Source organism: Manacus candei, unplaced genomic scaffold (assembly GCF_025592945.1).
Source record: "Manacus candei isolate 608988 ecotype Guabito, Panama unplaced genomic scaffold, ASM2559294v1 h1tg000197l, whole genome shotgun sequence".
Taxonomy (NCBI): Eukaryota; Metazoa; Chordata; class Aves; order Passeriformes; family Pipridae; genus Manacus; species Manacus candei.
Window position 1 is genome coordinate 34278 of NW_026138245.1, and position 18252 is coordinate 52529.

The window sequence follows — 18252 nt, forward strand, 5'->3', positions numbered from 1 at the left end:
AGCACGGTAACTGCTGGAATGCTACTGTGAGAAGGACAAGGTCCACACCTGCACGCTGCGCTCCGCCCCCAGCTCCCACAGGGACCACAAGACCATCAGCTTAAAGGAGGCTTTTGGCCAAGCACAGTGTGTTTTTCCCAAAACTGTAAAAGAGGTAAAAAACTGTGAAACTGCACTGGATCGAAGCATAGGAAACTTGCTGGAACAATCCTCTGCAAAGGAATTCTTTAGAGTACAAACAACGCTTGAAAATTAAGACTTGGCATAACTGGTTGAGAAATGACTGCTTTTTGTGTACATGAACCCTAAATATTTCCAGGGTACTTTTCACTGCACCGTGTCAGGAGCAACTACTAGGCCAAAGAATTGTAGACTCTTTCTGGTTTCAGCGTCCAACACACCCAGCTGATCCTCAGTGGCTACAGCTAGCAGAAATATCATCTATATAATGACAACAAAGACAGTCAGAAAATTGCATTGGAAACATAAACCACTGACAAATTATAGAAAAGCCTTTCATTCCATGGGAGAGGGTTTTCTATGGGTAACACTCATAAGGTTCTGCACGAATAATAGATGGAACTAAAAATGCACATCTTTTCTCTATCACTGGGATCTAACCGGATTGTGAGAAGATAACCTGTCAAATCAATAATAACAATGGGTTATTCAGCAGAAAGCACAGAAGGGGTCAGTAAGCCAATGCTTACTAACCATGACTGCACCAACCTGTCTGAGATCATGCAAAGGTTTTCATTTCACAGATTTTTTTTTTCTTTATCACAAACACAGGGGTAATTAAAGGATTCTGAGATGGTTCAATGTAATCAGCATCAAGCTGCCTTCTGACAAGCTGTTGCAGGGCCAACAGCTGTTCTGTAGGTAGGACCCATTGTTTAAGTCACACAGGATCTGTACCTTCTAAAAGAAAACTCCAAGCAGTACCTCCTAGTATCACAACCCTAACTCTTGGAATGACTATAGAAGTTTGTTTGTTTGTTTGTTTGGACAATTAACAACAATCTTTGAGCATCATGAAGAGTACTGGTTGCCTTCGTACAACCCTAAACATTCACTAGTCAAATTATGCAAGCAATACGTCTGGTATGAAACAAGGAGTAATCCCAATTAGTGAGGCTATTTTGCTGAGAACACAGCTGCAATGGGTAGGGCATGTTTTAAGGAGGAGAGACTAGCCGTTTTACAATGAATATTGCTACCAGCTGGTGCACGGGAGGGGTTTTGAAGACAATATATAAGGACTCTTTAAAACAACACTTCAGCTCTGGTCACACTGATCAACATAACTGGTCTGCTCTGGCCTCCAGCCAGGAGGCCTGAAGACACACTATCCACAACACTGCAGATGTCTCTGAGAAGGCACGCAGGATGGCCTTGACAGCCTAAAGGCCCCCCTGCAACGAGCTGAGCAAACAAGGCAGCAACATCGACAACTCCTGATTTAAATCCTGGAAAACACAGAAAAGCTCAAAACGACCCTCACTACTGCCATAGCAGATGCAAATGCAATTATTTGATGGTCTAAGGACCTCACCCCGGCACAAGCCTGCATTATCTCTAGCTAGTTATGTAACTAGCAACTTCTGTATCTGTCACAAAACTTGTTTCTCTACAGTGCCTTGCAGCTTTTCCACGAATTGTAAGAATGGTTCCCGGGCACCTGGATGCACAGTGGTGTACCTTGCTTCGGGCTCTGCCAACCTTGCAGTCTGCACCAATGTTTGCTGGCTTATGGTTTTTACTCGCTTTAAAACTGGTGATCTCCTGCACAGATTACACAGCTAAGGAACAACAGCAGTGGAAAAACTCCACCTGAGACTTAACCTTCACAAATTTCTGAAACAAGGCAGAAATAGAACACCAAACCTACGCAAGAACCCCTTATTCAACCTCAGTTCAGATCAAACAGCTAGCCGGACAGGGCTAGTCCAGAAATAACCAAAGCCTCGTCACTCATGGTGGGAATTTGAAGAATTCATTTACCATTCAGAACAAGGATTCACTATGGTTCAACAGAGTCATGTTACACATCTCTAAAATCTTGACACTGGCAGAAGGTATTTTTAAGTTTACACAGTCACACATTCATGCTTTTCTCTTTCACACAATCTTTTTTCACACACTCTTAGGGGGCCACCTCAGACATCCATCATTCACACACATTTTCAAGTAGTCATTGGTTGTGCACTTCTTATCACTTTCATAATACAAAGGAAATTTATGGCATAGCTGCCATCAGCAATCTGCAAATCCTACATAACTCTCTATGTAAAAGACAAATACAGCAGGAAAGAACAGAATATTATCTTGGAAATCTTCAACTCTTCTCATAGAGCAATGATATTCTATCATAAAGGCAATAAAACTACTTTTGCAGGGGGCAAGACTATATCCCCTTCTGTCTCATTGTTCTGTCTCCAAATCTTCTACCTGCACCCTGCCCCTGGGGGAAACAGCCAAATTTCATGTAAGAGATGCGAAATAGCAAATTATAGGAAATTCTTAATAACCTTCTGTAATATGCAAAAAGCTAAGCACGGATGTTGCATTATTTCTAATCTTGCTTCAAGGGATTTTTCGTCAGTCTCCCTGTTTTGAAGAAAACGTTTGAGAATGCCATGAGCACGCTGTATGCGTACCACCTATTGCTGTAAAAACAATGCAATCTTATTTGATTTATAAGTTGGGATATTGTTAATTTTAAGTTGTTTTTTCTCTTTTCCCTTTTTTTCCGTGTTTTACCGTCTTTGCCTCCCCCACGCCCCTCATTGCCGAAGGACGAAGGAGGGGAAGGAGGGGCTGGGCTCACCCAGAGAGATCAGTAGAAGGAACTTAATCACAGAGTCTGCTTAAGAAAAGACAAAAACATAGGAGAGGGAGAGAACAGCTGCAAACAGGCACGCTTCAGAGATTGGTGTAACAGGGAAAAAGACAAACAGCTTTTCCTCCTCCCCCGACTGCACCCCCCAAAGCTTTTGCTACCGTCATTAACTCCTCGCTCTAGGAAGAGGAGCGGCACCAGGGAAAAAACACTCGCTGCAAAGAAGGGAAGGGGAACGCACACCCCCCGGGACCATGGCTGTCAGCAGTGCGGGGACACAGAGCCCCCCCGTAGCTCGCTGCACCCGGAGCCGCCGGCGTGCACGCGCGCGGGCGCACCGCTCCGAGCCGGGGCCGCGCACCGCTCCGAGCGATATCACCGGCCCCGGCTCTGCGGCATCCGGGAGCGCTCCGAGCGATATCACCGGCCCCGGCCCTGCGGCATCCGGGAGCGCTCCGAGCGATATCACCGGCCTCTGGCTCTGCGGCATCCGGGAGCGCTCCGAGCCGGGGCCGCGCAGGAGCCGCGACCACCGCCACTGCCCCGCTGCCCGGCGCCGCCCCGCAGGCACCCGCCACAGGCGGACAGACCCGGCGCCCGCACGGGTTCACTCAGCACGGCGGTGTAAGCACCCAGCGCCGTGAACACAGCCACAAATGCACAGCGCAGTCCCGCAGCACAGTTCAGATGAAAAGCTGGAAATGTCTTCAGGTGGAACTCAGTCATAGTGTTCGTAAAGTTCATCCCTGGTCCATCAGCAGTACTTTCACGCCGCAGCCGTCGTCTCCAATCATCCTGGATATGCACTGCCGAGATGTTGCACCGCGTTCATGCTGGTGGGGCCGCTCGGTTGTCCCCGGCCCCGATCCGTGATTTCCTGTCCCGCTCCGGCTCCCTTCAACTCCGCTCGACTCCCTTTGTACACGATTTCTCCGTATGATGGTATCCAGTAGCATCCTAATGCCCTCAGACTGTGCTTTAATGTCTTTTACTGTTCCAGATAACAATCGCCAAGTTGTAAGGAGGGAAGCAGCAACTTTTTCTCCCTTATAGACAGCAGTAAAAAGCTTATCACTAAGTTATCACTAAGTTCTTTCCAAGTAGAGATAGTAAAGGCAGTTACAGTGTTCGCTTCATATCCCTGGCCCTTACATGAAAGCAGCATCTGCCGCAAAGCCAGTTCGTCTAATTTTTCTTCCTTTTTAAGCAGGATAGACTTCCATATAGATGCAACATTAGATCCCTTTTGTTCTCGGTGGCTCACCTGTCCAGGCGTCTTGTCTGGTTGGCCTGGCAGTTTCTCCACTTCTGTCATGTTACACTGAGCTCCGTCTCTGCGTCAACCTCCCACAACTTAACCTCATAACATCTCCATTCTCTTTCATCAAAAACTGTATTAGGGTCCACAAAAAAACTTTTAGCAACCCTCGTCGTAAGCAATCTTGGTAATTCTTTTTTCAAAGCTATACCCTTAAGTCCCCGCTTTTCTAAAAAGCACTGGAGTAATGAAAGCAGCACTTGTCTTTCCATGCCTATAAATCTTCAGCGCGCTGTTGCAGCCCTTTACAAGACATCGGCGGTGTTGTCGGCCAGGACCCTCCTGTGAGGTCGCCACAGAGTCCAGCTCTTTTGCCTCTTGTGCTGCTGCAAGACCGACCGGCTACTGCGTCAGACCGTGGCTTCAGGGAGCGCAGATTTAACTTAGCCCCTGTTCAGGTTTCGGGAACCGCAGATTCAACTTAGTCCCTTGGGCCGCAGATTCAACTTAGCCCTTGGGACTTACAGATTTAACTTAGCCCCTGGGGCTGCAGATTTAACTTAGCCCCTGTTCAAGCGCCATTTGTCGGAGGAGGGAAGAAAGAGACCCTCAATATGAGAATCAGCAAGCTTGGTTTATTGATCATTGCTAACAGCTTAATATATGCTTTATAATTAGTTCATACATATTGCAAAAGCTAAGCTCATTATTGGTTCTGCTTAAATGTTGATCTCACCTCTTACTCATTTCTTTGTTGACACAGGTGGTACTCAGTTGCTTTTTGTTTTGCTAATCACAATGTCCTGTTTACCAGCCAGCTAACAGGGTACAAGGGCACTGTAACCTCCTATCTAAGATGTTCCCATGGCCTAGGCAAACCATGTTCTATAGCCAATTTCCTACAGCTCTGCCCACATTTGCTACAAGCACACTGGTGGCTAAAGAGGCCAATACGAGATAGACACGTCCAGTTGCAAAAGGCAGAGCAGAAAGACTCCTTGGATGGGATGGACAGGACACGGTTCTTTCTACATTGTCTTTTCTCCTCGATGCTGATCCTGCTGCGTTCTCAAAGGAAGCAGCAGCGTTATAGATGGGGTGTCTCCAGACCTCCCGACTGGAGGCCAGAGTAGACCAGTGATGGAGATCAATATGGCCAAGGCTGAGATGTTGTTTCAGGCAGTCCTTGTATCTCCTCTTCGGGGTTCCTCTCTTGCAGCAGCCGATGGCAAGTTCACCACAGAGCACGATCTTAGGGAGGGGGTGGTTGGTCCTTCATCCTGGAGATGTGCCCTGCCCAGCACAGCTGTGTTCTCAGCAACATGGCCTCAATCCTTGTGACTGCTGCCTGTTCTAGAACAGATGGATTGGTCACATCATCTGCCCAGTGGATGTTTAGGATTGTACGGAGGCAGCGTTGATGGAAGCGTTCCAGGAGTCGCAGGTGGTGGCTGTAGATGACCCAGGATTCGGACCCATATGAGAGAGTAGACAGCACAATGGCTCTGTAAACACTGATCTTGGTGCTTTTCTTCAAGTGTTTATTTCACCAAACTCTTTTATGGAGTTTTCCAAGAGCTCTCTATGCCTTTGCTAACCTGTTGTCCATCTCTCCGTCAATCTCACCATCCGAGGAGATGAGGCTCCCTAGGTAATTAAACTGCTGGACTGATTTGAGCTCTGATTGGCCAATGGTGATGTGGGGATGATGGAAGCCTTCCTGAGGTGCAGGTTGATGGAGAACTTCTGTTTTCTTTAAACTGACTTCCAGCCCAAAGAGCTCAGCAGCCTCAGCAAAGCAGGATGTTAAACGCTGCAGAGCTGCTTCTGTGGGAGCGACGAGGGCGGCGTCATCAGCATAAAGCAGCTCCTGGACAAGATGGTTTAAGGTCTTGGTGTGGGCCTTCAGTTGCCTTAGGTTGAAAGGGCTTCCATCAGTACGGTATCGGATGTAGATCCCGTCCTGATCATCGAGGTCTGCCGTGGCCCTTTGGAGCATCCTGCTGGAAAAGATTGTGAATAGGGTTGGAGCAAGAACACAGCCTTGTTTCACACCATTGGTTATTAGAAAGGGCTCAGAAAGTGCATTGCCATATCTGACTTGGCCATGTTGATCCTCATGGAGTGAGATGATCATTTTAAGGAACTTGGGGGGACAACCTAAACGTTCCAAAATCTGCCACAGACCTTTCCTGCTCACAGTATCGAAAGCCTTGGTGAGGTCAACAAAGGTTCCATAGAGACCTTTGTTCTGTTCCCTGCACTTCTCTTGCAGTTGTCTGAGAACAAATCCCATGTCTGTGGGGCTCCTGTTGGCTCTGAAACCACATTGGCTTTCAGGGAGAATTCCTTCTGCTATAGCGGGTTTTAGTCTTTTCAAGAGTATTCTTGCCAGGATTTTGCCAGCAATGGGGAGCAGAGTAATACCCTGGTAATTTCAGCAGTCTGATTGTGTTGGTTTAAAAGTAAACCAGCAGGGGAAATGAACTCAACTCAAAGGAGAGATTATAAGTCAGAATAACAATTTAATAAAATAATACTATAAGTCTGATTATACAGACAAACAGTTGGTTTTAACCCACAAAACCCAAATGTCTAACCCAGCACCCTGGGGCATGAACAGAGTGGTGTTTGTTGGGCCCCCTGAGCCCAAAGTAAAGGGAGAGGGGAAAAAACCCTGTTGGTGAGAGTGGTGGTGCAGTCTGGTCAAGAGTGGTGATCTGCAGTCTGGTTGACAGTGGTGATCACAGTCTGATTGAAAAGTGGTGGTTGGAGTCTGGATGAAGAGACATCGCTGACATCACAGGGACAGCAGTGACATCACAGGGACAGCGGTGACATCACAGAGACACTGGTGACGTCACAGGGACAGCGGTGACATCACAGAGACAGCAGTGAAATCACAGAGACAGCAGTGACATCACAGGGAAGTTGGTGACATCAGAATGACAGCAGTGACATCACAAAGAGAGCAGTGACATCACAGGGACATTGGTGACATCACAAAGACAACAGTGACATCACAGAGACAACGATGACATCACAGTCACAGCAGTGACATCACATGGACAGCAGTGACATCACAGGGAAATCAGTGACATCACAGAGACAGTAGTGACGTCACAAAGACAACTGTGACATCACAAGGACAGCGGTGACATCACAGGGACAGCAGTGACTGTTAGGACCCCCCCCCAAGGAAAAAGGGCAGGGGGGTAACTCAGGTTTTATCAATAATTCCCTTGGGCTGGATTAAAGTGAAACGACACTGAATAATCGGTGTCTGAAAACATATTGACAAGGTTTATTTGAACAATTTTGTATCAACAGGTATTGCAGCATTTTGGGGGCTGTCATATAACAAGGCCAACCTTTTGGGGGAGGAGAAAAATGCACAGGGGAGAGAAAGACAGGGTAAGAGTAAGGGAGAGCAAGAAAGAAGAAAAGATGAGAGTGGTAAAAACGTAAATAGTCACCGCCCACTGGATCCAGCCATGTAAAAAGCAATGGTCTGGATCCGCAGGCGGTGGGGGAAGAAGAAGGAAAAATCCCCCCCAAACCCCCAAAGTCACCAGTCAATATCCATATCCTTTGCACCTCCCCAAGGCGGGGAGTTGTTTCCATAGGGGGGTGTCCCCCTTTTTGGCGCGGAGTTCATGTGGAGGGCGTGGTAAACTCGGCTCTTCCCGCCTTTTGGGGGCTTGACATCTTCTGCACTGGAGGAGGGGGGATGGGCCCAGCTGCCCATCAGAAAGTCAAAAGCCTGCAGAAGTCTCTTAGAATGCAGAAATCATTAACTGTTCCAGTCTCAGACACTCCCCCAGACCAGCGCTCGTGGGGAGATCTCTGCTCTCAACCTCCAGCAGTGACCTTGGGGGGTCCCCAGCCAAGGCAGGAATCTCCACACCCCCCCCAAGAAGGGTTCTGTTGGAAGAACCTGCCCCTGGGAAAGGGGACTGGCCCTTTCTGATAGAAACCCATGGACTGACAGGCCTTGGACTCCAGGGGTTCCCTCACCATCAGGGGCTTCATTTGGGGTGAAACCAGTCTGGGGTCCAACATCTCCTGCCTTGGCCTGGCCCCCTCTCAGCTCAGCACTGACCCCTTTGCAAATGGGGCATTGTCTTGGTGCCATTGCAGGGGGATGTCCTGCCCCAGTGTCCCAGTGTTCCTTTAATTCCCAGAGGCCCTGCAGTGTCCCAGTGGCCCCTTGATTCCATGACCTTCGGAAACACCTCAGGGTTCCTTTGGTTCCATGAGGCCCCCATGTCCCAAAGGCCTCTGGATTCCAGGAATTCCGCAGTGTCACAAGGTTCCTTTTTTTCCATAGGGCCCTGCAGTGTCCCAATTGTGCCTTGATTCCAGGAGTATCCAAATTCTCCCGGGGTTCCTTTGGTCTCAGGAGGTCCCGCAGTGTCCCAACGGCCCCTTCATTCCAGGCAAGCCCAGGGAGACGAAGCCAAAGATGGAGCCCCGACCCCGTCAGCATCTTGGGGGGCGGGGGGGCAGGACCCGGGAAACGGCTGGGAAGGGACTGGGATGGACTGGGATGGACTGGGATGGACTGGGATGGATTGGGATGGTTTGGGAGGGACTGGGATGGACTGGGACAAACTGGGAGGGACTGGGATGGACTGGGACACCAGGATACACCGGGACCAGGACTGGGACCCAGCAGGACTCCCCGGGAGCAGGATCTGAGCACACTGGGACCTGCCAGGACCAGAACTGGGGTAACAGGGATCATACTGGGAGCAACTGGGACCACACTGAGAGCTACTGGGAGCAACTGGAGGCCACATAGGGTATAGTGGGAGTGCCTTGGAGTCACTGGGATCATACTGGTGGAAACTGGAATGTTACTGGGGCATCTGGGAGTGACTGGGAAGGACTAGGAGCATGCTGAGGGCTCTACTGGGATATACTGGGAGTGTCTGCAACCATGGTGGGGGTGACTGGGACCATACTGGGAGTGACTGGGACTACGGGAAGGGGAATTAGGGCCAGGCTGGCGGCAACTGGAAGGAACTGTGAGTGACTGGATCTACAGTAGAAGCAACTGGCATTGACTGGGACTGTCAGGAGGGAGGACTGGGATCATACTTGGAGTGACTGGATCTGTGCTAGGGGCAACTGGGAGCAACTGGGACCATGATGGGGACAACTGGGATCATCCTGGGATCACGGTGGGAGAAGCTTGGCCCATGCTGGGAGCAACTGAGACCACACTGAGGGTGACTGGGGTCATCCTGGGATCATACCAGGAGTGAGTGGGATCATGCAGGAGGTGATTGGGATCATACTGGGAGCAACTGGGAGTGCACTGGGGATGACTGGAAGTGGCTGTGAGCAACTGGGATCATGCTGGAAGCTTCTGGGGGCAACTGGGAATGAGTGGGACCACATGGGGGAAACTGGGAGCAACTGGGAGAGACCAGGAGTGACTGGGATCATCCTGGGACTGACTGGGCGCTGAATGCGAAAAATCGGTCCGAGAAACTGCTCAGAGACTTTTTTATCTTTAAGCAGCAAGGTATTTGTTTATTCAACGTTGGGAGCAAGCCAGCTGGCGCTGGACAAACTTGCTCGAAGGCTTCACACAAAATCAGCATTTTTCTACAATCTTCAGCTGGGATTAAATGCATATTCAAGTGATTACAACATCTATCGATGCATATTAATAACAGGCGGAGTAGAGGTGGAGCTCAGGCGGGGCTTGGGGCGGTGTTTCTCTTGGCCCTCAATCCTGAGGGTACTTCCACTCTTCCTCCATGGCTCTGGGGGCTTCAACTCATCTTCCTCAGCTTGACCTTCCTTCTCTTCCATTCTTCTTGACCCGCTCACTGAAGCTTGGAAAAAGCCCTGGCTCCCGGCCTATTCCTCCTATTCCAATGTCTCCCTGATCCTGCTGTCTCTCTAATTTATCCCCTCGAGGCCTAGGACATGTTCCTGTACTATTCTCTGAAGCTTTGCTCCAGTCAGTAGAACAGAACGAGCACAGATGCTCTTGGATGTTGGTAGCTTGTTAGCAGGCCCCAATTTCTTAGTTAACTCTTTTGGGCCTGGCCTCCTGTTTCCCCAGGGACACAGCCCGGGCCCGGCTGTTCCCATTCCCATTCCACGGGTTTGCATTCCTGTTCCAGGTGTTCCCATCCCATTCTAGTTGTTCCCACCCCAATCCAGGTGTCCCCATTCCCATTCCAGGAGTTCCCATTCCCATTCCATGTGTTCCAATTCCCTTTCCAGGTGTTCCATCCCATTCTAGGTGTCCCATTCCCATTCCAGGAATTCCCATTCCCATTCCAGGCATTCTCATTCCCATTCCAGGTGTTCCCATTCCCATTCCATGTGTTCCAATTCCCTTTCCAGGTGTTCCATCCCATTCTAGGTGTTCCCATTCCCATTCCTATTGTCCCTCCTCCCATTCCTGATGTTCCCATCCCACTTCTGTTTTCCCCATTCCCAGATCTTGGTGTTCCCATTCCCATTCCCAGGTATCTCCATTCCCATTCCTATTGTTTCAATTCCCATTCCAGGTGTTCCCATCCCACCTCTGTTTTCCCTATTCCCATTCCAGGTGCTCCCATTCCCATTCCTGGTGTCCCCATTCCCATTCCTGGTGTCCCCATTCCAATTCCTGGTGTCCCCAACCTGCTCCCTATGTTCCCCTTCCCATTCCAGGTGTTCCAATTCCCATTCCACGAATTCCCATTCCCATTCCAGGTGTTGCCATCCCAGTTCCTGGTGTCTCCATTCCAATTCCTGGTGTCCCCATTCCCATTCCTGGTGTCCCTAACCTGCTCCCAGTGTCTCCATCCCTCTCCCCGGTGTCCCTATTCCCAATCCAAGTGCCCCCATTCCCAGTTCCTGATGTCTCCATTCCCATTCCTGTTGTTCCCAGTCTGCTCCCAATGTTCCCATTCCCATTCCAGGTGTTCCCATTCCCATTCCAGGTGTTCCCATTCCCCCTGTACCCACTCCCATTCCTGGTTCCCAGAGAGGAACTGCCGGATGCCGGATAAGGAGCCAGAATTTATTACCCAAAGCAGGAGATTTTCACACCAAAATTAACCCCCGGTGATGTCACCAACGTCCCTGTGATGTCACCAACGTCACTGTGATGTCAACAATGTCTCAGTGATGTCACCGATGTCCCCGTGATGTCACCGCTGTCCATGTGATGTCACCAACGTCCCTGTGATGTCATCGATGTTCCCGTGGTGTTACCGCTTTCATTTCCCCAGCTGGTTTACCTTTAAACCAACACACCAGGGCTGTGCCCAACGGGGGTCCCTCTGGATCATCCAACGCGGGTCCTCCCATGGCTGATGGAGTTGGAGCAGCGGCCGAAGCTCTTCCCGCAGTCGGGGCACTCGGGACTTCTCTTACCGGTGGGTCCGTTGGTGGGAGGTCAAGGAAGAGCTCTGCCTGAAGCTCTTCCCACACTCCCCACACTTGTGAGGCCTCTCCCTGATGTGGATGCGAAGGTGGGTGTAGAGGGTGGAGCTGTCCCACATTCCCTACACGTGTAGGGCTGTTCCCCAGTGGGGATGTGCTGGTGGCTGAGCAGCTTGGTGCTTGTGCTGAAGATCTTTCCACATTCCAAGCACTTGTAGGGCCATTCCCTGGTGTGGATGCAACGGTGTTTGCAAAGGCTGGAGCTGTCCCTGAAGCCCTTCCCACACTCCGCACACGTGTAGGGCCGTTCCCACTGTGGATCATCTGGTGTTGGAGCAGGTGGGAGCTCTGTGTGTAGCTCTTCCCACATTCCTGACACATGTAGGGCCTTTCCCCACTGTGGATCATCTGGTGGCTGAGGAGGTGGGAGTTCCGTTTGAAGCTCTTCCCACATTCCCCACACGTGTAGGGCTGTTCCCCACTGTGGATCATCTGGTGTCGGAGCAGGTGGGAGCTCTGTTTGAAGCTCTTCCCACACTCCCCACACGTGTAGGGCCGTTCCCCACTGTGGATGCGACGGTGGGTGCGGAGGGTGGAGCTCTGCCTGAAGCTCTTCCCACATTTCCCACATGTGTAGGGCCGTTCCCCAGTGTGGATGTGCTGGTGCCCCAGGAGGTTGGTGATCCTGCTGAAGCTCTTCCCACATTCCAAGCACCTAAAGTGCTTTTCCCTGCTGGGAGGCTGCTCAGGGACCACCAGCTTGCAGCTCCGGCCACCTTCCCGGCACACGCTGGCTCTTTTCTCCTCACAGCCCCCTGGGCTGGCTTTGGAGCCCCTCCTGCGGGGGCATCTCCGGCCCTTTTCCTCCCCGCTGCCTTCCTGCGCCGGGGAGCCCTTCAAAACGGCCTCTCCCACCAGGCTCTGCCGGGGGGATTTGTCCTCCGCGCTCTCCGGCCTCACCTCGGGGCCTGGGGCAGGAACCAACAAGGACATGCAGGGGATTTGCCTCCGGCCCACAGGGAAGCCCAAGGACATCCCCCCAACTCCGGCCCCAGCAGGACGGCCACAAAAGACAAAAGACCCACCCAAAGGGGCACTGACTTCCTCCTCACCTGCCTGGGGGGCCCAAGGCATCTTCCTCTTCCTCGCAGCCTCCTCCTCCATCCGCCCAAGCTTTGGGAAGCAGAAATCCTGATGGGGGGGGAAAACAAGGGATGAGCGCGTTGCCTTGGGGGTTCCTCCTGCCCAAGTCCAGCTCTAGGACTCACTGGGAAACTTGTGTCCATAAAAACCCCCAAAACACCAACATTCAGCCCAAAATCCCCTCCCAGGAGTTCCCCCTCTCTGCTCTCTGGGGTTAGGGGGGTCCCCCCTGTCTGGCCTGATGGCACTTCTGCCTGCATTGGGGGTCCCCCTTCTCCGGGCTGCCGGGGGTCCCGCGGCTCCAGGGGGTTCCCACTCTCCGGGGTCCCCTTGAGTGTTGCCAGGGGGGTCCCAGGGCTCACTTCTCCCCACTCTGCCTCCCGGGGCCAGCCGGCCCTCCTCTCTCGGCTCCCACCCTCGCAAACCTCTTGGCGCTCTCGGCTCCCACCCCGCCTCAAGGCCCCCCTTCCTCTCCACACTCCAAGGCCTTCCTCCTCTCCGGGACCCCCGCTTAAGGGGCCCGGTGCTCCCTCTCTGCTCCCCCCCCTCCAGCATTCCGGGGGTCCCCCAGCTCCGGGATCGCCCCTCTCCGCTCTCCCCACTCCGCGGCGACCGGGGTTCCCCCCCGGCTCTCACGGGGGCCCCCAAACCGCTCTCGCCCCCCCCGCCATTGCCCAGCCACCGCCAGGACCTTTTGGCTGCTCTTCTTTGTGCTCCCGCTCGGCTCCTCCCTCGGCTGGGTCGCCGCTTTTGGCGGGTTTCCTCCTCCGGGATCCGCCCCCTGCAGCCCTTCCCCCCCTGGACCAGCCCCCTTGGGCCCCCCTTGGGCCCCCCTTGCCCAATAAGTCTGATTATACAGACAAGCAATTGCTTTTAACCCACAAAACCCAAATGTATAACCCAGCACCCTGGGGCATGAACAAAGTGGTTTTCCTTGCCCCCCCCCGAGTCCAGAGTAAAGGGAGAGGGGAAAAAACCTGCTGGTGGGAGAACTGTTGCAGTCTGGTCAGAAGTGGTGATTGCAGTCCAGTTGAGGGTGGTGGTCTCAGTCTGGTTGAGAGTGGTGAGCTGCAGCCTTCCTGTGGATCCCACGAGTGGTGGAAAGGTTCTGAAACTCCAGGTTTATATATTCTCCAGTTCAGGCAGGAATGGTCAGTCGTTCCCTCAGAGCAGGGAATTCCATAAAAGGATGCTCAGTTCGTTCCCTCAGAGCGGGGAATTCCATAAAAGGATATGAGGATGCTCAGAGTGGGCAATTCCATAAAAGGATATGAGGATTGTCAGAACGGGGAATTCCATAAAAGGGTATGAGGACAGGAGCACCCCCCCCACCTCGCAGCCCCCCCCCCGACAACAGTTCCTGGGAAAATGGCATGGAAGGCCATAGAATACACACTTTTGGGCTACACCCATCCAGTGAGGAATCGGTCCCAGCTGTTCTAACTAGGACACTGTGTCCGTCATCGCTGCCATCATCATCATCATCGGCCTCGTGGCAGTCGGTGTCTGGAAGCTCCGATCCGGTAACTCCCGGGATGGGGGTCGGCAAGGGGCACGGATCCGCCCGGCAGCATTCCGGGGATCCTGTGCCACGGGTGCTGATCCCACTTTCTTTCCAGAGGGAAGAGGGAGGGGAATGGATACGACCCCGCGCCCACCAGTGAGTCCCAGCAGCGTGTGTGGATCCAGATCCTCTGTGCAGGGATCCCAGGATGGATGCCGGGATTCCAGAGGGGAATGGGGGCCTAATGGCTGGAGTGGGATTGGAAGGGGATTGCAGCTCAGGGCAGGATTCCAGAGTGGGATCAGGTGGAATTGTGGACTGGGATCAGGGCTGGATTCTGGAGTGGGATTGGGGTGGGATGGATTCTGGTGTGGGATTGGGGTGGGATGGACAGAGCAGGATCAGGTGGGATTCCGGAGCAGTTCCTACTCTCCCTGGGCTCCACAGCCGGCTCCATCCCTTGGGATGGGAACAGGGACATGGTGACTCCTTTCCCCGCTCTCATCCCAGCAGGAATCACAACCTGAGCGATCCCGGAGCTGGATCCACCCCTTCCCTCTCCCTGTGGAAAGGCAGGAGCTGCTGGCAGAGCTCATCCCGCTGCACCCACCCACCCCGGCCCCTCTGCGGCTCTTCCCAATGGATCAACTTCCTGCTTTTTCCCGTGTGAAACCCAGGACCACAATTATTCCTGAGGCTTTAATTTGGGTGTGAAAATCTCCTGCTTTGGGCAATAAATCCTGGCTCCCTCCTCCGGCATCCGGCAGTTCCTCTATGTGAACCAGGAATAGGAATGGAGACAGAGGGGGACTGGGATGGGGACATTGGGGACAGGGATGGGGACACTGGGAGTAGGTTACAGACATCAGGAATGGAAATGGGAACTCCAGGAATGGGAATGGGGACATTGGGAGCAGGTTGGAGTCACCAGGATTGGGATTTGAGACACCGGGAATGGGAATGGGGACATGGGAGACCAGGATAGGGATAGTGGGGACAGGAACGGGGACACTGGGAGCAGGTTGGCACAGCAGGAAGTGGGAATGGGGACAGGGATGGGAACCCCAGGAATGGGAATGGGGACAGGGATGGGAACCCCAGGAATGGGAATGGGGACAGGGATGGGAACCCCAGGAATGGGAATGGGGACAGGGATGGGAACCCCAGGAATGGGAATGGGGACAGGGATGGGAACGTGTCTCTCCAGGAGTTGGTTCAATCCAAAGGTCGGTCCCTGGCTCGAGGCCACGGGAAGCCCCTTCTTTGGGAATGTCTGGGAACCAGGTGTCAGAGGTTTGAAAAGAGGTGTTGGAATTGTTTCCCAGTGTCCCCCCATTCCCATCTGTGTCTCCCGGGATGGGGTGGGTTGGAGCGGAGCCGCAGGCGCTGGGCAGGGGCAGTGGGGGGAGGGCGGCTCTCGGGGACACCGCGGTGGCCGCGGGGAGGGCGGGGGGTCCTTTGTTCGGGGGCTTTTGGGGTTTGTCCGGGACCGGACAGAGCGGGAGCTGATTTTGGCCACCTTGTTCTCTTTTCCTGAGAGGAAGTTTTTTCCCCACGGGACACCTCGTGGAGAGCGACCGAGAGAGAGAGAGAGAGCCCGACCCATCTGGGAGCGAGGTGTTCTGCTTTGGGGACTGCCCTGGGAAAAGGGACTCCTTCACTGCTGGCTGCGAGCACACGGGGCTGAGAGAGCTTTGAACTGCCGGGACAGTTTCTCCCCCCAACCTGGGGATTTGGGACTTCGTTTTGTCTTGTTTAACTAAGACCCAGTGCCCCCAGGGGGAGGAGGAGGAAAGGAGACCAAGAGGTGCTGTGGCCACTCAAACTGCAGAGGAACAACCTGTGCCAGTAGCAGCTGCCCCTCTACAGAAGAAATCCAAGACCAAATCAGCTCAGTTAGTGAGGGATGAAGGGGAAGCAGAGCCCTCAGAACAGGAGCAAGAGGCAGGACCAGAGATAATCACCAGATCCCCATCCCCGGCTGAGCTGTGAGAGATGTGAAAAGATTTCAACCTCCAGTTGGGAGAGCCCCTGCTGACCTGGCTGCTCCAGTGCTGGGATATCATGGCCCAGCATATGGAACTAGGTGGGAGTGCAGCCAAGCAACTGGGATCCCTGTCCTGGGATGTTGGGATTGACCAGGGGATTGGGAAGACAAGAGAGAGGGGATGAGAGCCGGGTACAGGCTTGGGAATTGCCAGGAGGGCTTTTGAAAGGAGCATAGGGGAAAGGGATGTCTAAGAACAAGTCCCTTAGGAGAGGGAAGCAGAGAGGCTGTGTTTTCACCCCAACACAAAGGTCTGCAGGGCAGAGCAGAGAATATGCCCACAGAAGATTCTTGTGCGTCCGTCTTTGCAGTTCTGACAGGCACTTCTTGTCACAGCCTGTCCTCTCCATTCCAGAATAGGCCCTGGCAACCAAAGAACCAACACCCCACACCATAGTGCAGACCAACCCATGTGCTTTGGGTCCTTTTGTTGTCCTATCCATTCTGGCCTATCCCCTCCATTCCAGAATGGCTGCTGGAAACCAAAAAACCAATGTCTCACAGCCCCTAGTGCAGCCCAACCCCTGTGCCATGGGCCCCTTTGTGATGTCACAGCCTGTCCTCTCCATTCTGGAATAGCCCCTGGAAACCAAAGAACCAACACCTCACACCCCCACAGTGCAGCCCCACCTGTCTGCCACGGGACTCTTTGGGATGTCACGGCCTTTCCCCCAGGAAAGAAAGCCTGGAACCTTCAGGTTTCACATGCAGTTGGGGGGCCACCCTGGGCACTCCATGGGCAGCAAGAGCTTTCTGTCCTGGCTCTTTTTGTCTGGCAGGAATCTTCAGCTGTGTTCAGTTTGGGCAGTCAGACTGGCAATTTCAGCGCAGGGCTCCTGCAAGTGAACGACAGCCCTTCCCTCCAGGAAAGAAACCCCTTACCCTCGGTCTCTTCTCCTGTTCCTTAAAACACAACCTGCAGGGGAGCTTTCTGGGATCTCTTCTCTTGGGAATTGGGAAGATAGACCCGCTCTCATGTTTAACACCTCAGGCAAAACCACCCTTTGAACACCTTTCCCAACCCTCCCCAACCTTTCCCAAAGCCCAGATTTTACAGGTGTCCTGTAATTCTGGCCCAATCTCACCCAAGCCCACAAACCATGACAGAAACCTCTCAGCCTCACGCTGCGTCCTTCCCATTGCTGTGCCTTATGTGCAGGCAAAAGGCCTTAAAATCAAGTACCCAAAATTCATGGTCTGCTCTTTTTACCAGAAAAGAAGGCGTGGTGAACTCTCCAGACCAGGGAATTGGAAGATCTCCCCAAAACTCCTTTGGTACACACTGCAGGGCCAACGATTCCTCTGCTCTGCCCTGTCGGCGCTGCTTTGTCTCATCTGGGTCCCCAGAAACCGTCAGCGAAAACCAGGGAATAAAATCTCTGAGCAGTTGGTTGGGTTCCAGAGGTGACCCTACTTCATTCAGCACTCAAGGGACACAGGAATTGCTCTCTAACATCTGTACATCAGTTCTTAAAACTTTTAACTCTTTTTACATTTTAGCAGACAAAGGAATTCCTGTCCATTGGCTTACCAGTTCTCTGCAGGAATTCTTATTCTCTCTTCTATTGGCTCTTGATTTCTCACTTTGCATGATGCTTAGCCCACAGTTTTTGTCCTTTTCTTGTCTTTTCCCTGGATAGAGAGAGCCTCAGTAACTGTCTGTGTTAGTTTTGCCTTCATCTCTGGTTTCTCTAAGGGTCTTTGTGGTTTAGAAATTCTGCCTTCTTGGTGTCCAGGTCTCAAAAAAAGATTTCTCTGCCAGGTCTCTGACCCCTGAAATATGGCAGGCCTTAAACTTTTACTTTGTTTTTCTAACAAATGGCCATGACCAAGAACTTGTCCATCATCCATTGTCTATTGCCCAAGGCTCTGTCCTTGCCTTGCCTTGCCCATCTCCTGGCTGCCAGGCAAGGGCCTTGTGACATCACAGCCTCTGTGGAACAGCGCGGGGGCTGAAAAGTGTCAGTGCTGCGTCCCCGTGCCCAGAGCCTGGGCAGAAGTCGGCTGGCAGGGACGGGCAGAGACTGTGCAGAGGTGTCAGCTCGTCCCGCAGCAGCACC

At 52.6% G+C, this 18252-nt stretch overlaps 1 protein-coding gene across 1 annotated transcript in view; it reads right to left on the minus strand.

Annotated features, from left to right (window-relative positions):
- Nucleotides 1-13081, minus strand: part of LOC127464186 (zinc finger protein 239-like) — a 31952-nt gene extending 18871 nt beyond the window's left edge. Inside the window, exon 1 of the mRNA XM_051774383.1 lies at nt 12775-13081. The gene's annotated coding sequence lies outside the window, so the exon portion shown is untranslated. The remainder of the gene's footprint in view (nt 1-12774) is intronic.
- Between the last annotated feature and the right edge of the window lie 5171 nt (nt 13082-18252).